At 41.7% G+C, this 1,969-nt stretch overlaps 1 protein-coding gene across 8 annotated transcripts in view; it reads left to right on the forward strand.

The window, feature by feature from the left end:
* The first annotated feature begins 1,846 nt into the window (after positions 1–1,846).
* Positions 1,847–1,969, forward strand: part of ZNF33B (zinc finger protein 33B) — a 57,745-nt gene continuing 57,622 nt past the window's right edge. For all 8 annotated transcript variants that reach the window (XR_827082.1, XM_010860127.1, XM_010860128.1 and 5 more), the window contains exon 1: positions 1,847–1,948. The gene's annotated coding sequence lies outside the window, so the exon portion shown is untranslated. The remainder of the gene's footprint in view (positions 1,949–1,969) is intronic.

Here is a 1,969-nt window from a genome sequence, read left to right on the forward strand (position 1 = left end):
CTGCTTTCACTTTTTCCCCTCCTATTTGCCATGAAGTGTTGGGACCAACCACCATAATCTTAGTTGTTTTTTTTTTAATATTGAGTTTTAAGCCAGATTTTTCACTCTCCTCTTTCACCTTCATCATGAGGCTCTTTAGTTCCTCTTCACTTTCTGGCATTAGAGTGGTATCATCTGCATATCTGAGGTTGTTGATATTTCTTCTGGCAATCTTGATTCCAGCTTGTGATTCATCCTGCTTGGCATTTCACATGATATACTCTGCAGAGAAGTTAAATAAGCAGGGTGACAATATATAGCCTTGATGTACTCCTTTCCCAATTTTGAACCAGTCTGTTGTTCCATGTCAAGTTCTAACTGTTGCTTCTTGACTGGCATACAGGTTTCTCAGGAGACAGGTAAAGTGGTCTGGTATTCCCATCACTTGAAGAATTTTCCACAGATTGTTGTGATCCACATAGTCAAAGACTTTAGCATAGTCAGTGAAACAGAAGTAGATGTTTTTCTGGAATTCCCTTGCTTTCTCATTGATTCAACAAATGTTGGCAATTTGATCTCTGGTTCTCCTGCCTTTTCTAAACCCAACTTATACATCTGGAAGTTCTCGGTTCACATACTGCCAAAGTCTAGCTTGAAGGATTTTGAGCATAACCTTACTAGCATGTGAAATAAACACAGTTATACAGTAATTTCAACATTCTTTGGAAATGCCCTTCTTTGGAATTGGAATGAAAACTGACCTTTTTCAGTCCAGCGGTCACTGCTGAGTTTTCCAAATTTGCTGACATATTGAATGCAGCACTTTAAGAACATCTGGCTGTTTAGATTTAATTTTATTCCAGATGAAGTTGAAAATGCTTTTGTAATGTACACACTACTTTAAAAATCAAAGAGAAAAGGAGTACATGCCAAAATTAGTTGAGATTCTTATTGGAATTTTGTCAAAAATATTGAATCTATGGAAGGATTTATCTCCCTTTTTATGAAGTAATTTTAATGTCACAAATGAAAGAATATATTTATATATGCATGCTATGTCTCTTCAGTCGCCTCTGTCTCTTTGTGACCTTGTGGATTGTAGCCTGCCAGGTTCTTCTGTCCATGGGATTCTCCAGGCGAGAATACTGGAGTGGGTTGCCAGGCCCTTCTCCAAGATGTTTATATGTAGAGGAAGACTATTTTCTTTTGGATTGTGTCTACTTAATTTATCTACTATTTTCATTTATTGCTTTCATGATTTTAATGAACTTGCTTTCTTGTCTGCCACCCCCCCCCCTCGTCCCGCCCGATGATATAACTCTTTTATTGTATTAATGGGATATATTTCCTAGTATTTGTTTATTTATTTCATTTGACTGTGCTGGGTTGCCGGATCTTCTATCTTCCTTTGGGCAGCTGGATCTTTAGTTGTGGCATGTGAACTCAGTAGTGGCATGTGGGATCCAGCTCCCTGACCAGGGATTGAACCAGGCTCCCTGCTGGAAGTGTGTAATCTTAACCACTGCACCACCAACTAAGTCCCCATTTCCCAGTATTTAAAAAAAAAAAAAGTGAAATTGACGAACAGTTTTCCTTTACTTGACTGTATGTAAATCTGCATTCTGACTGCACAGAGAACTCGGCTGTAATCCGTAACTTTGGAGAAAGTCCCTGACCGGCTCTAGCTGCTTAAATTACCTCAGGTCCAAATCTTCCGCTGCCAGGTGGGCTGGACTCTCAGCCAATCCCAACCCGCTGGTCGGGGAGAATAAAGGGAAACAAAGTTCTAGTGGTCAGCGTGGACTGTCTGGCCCTGCGTGCGGACCATCTGCGCATGCCTAGTTCCACCTTTTCCCTCTATGCATTTCCGCCTTTGCTTCTGTTTTTCTCCAGCCGTGCGTGGGAAGCGGTTACGGGGCTGATGAGTCTGTGCACTCTTCTGGGCTCAGTGCCCCTTGGGGACGGAGAGGCGAGGGAGCTCGGGAGGGGC

Source organism: Bison bison, unplaced genomic scaffold (genome assembly GCF_000754665.1).
Source record: "Bison bison bison isolate TAMUID 2011002044 unplaced genomic scaffold, Bison_UMD1.0 scf7180017864462, whole genome shotgun sequence".
NCBI lineage: Eukaryota > Metazoa > Chordata > Mammalia > Artiodactyla > Bovidae > Bison > Bison bison.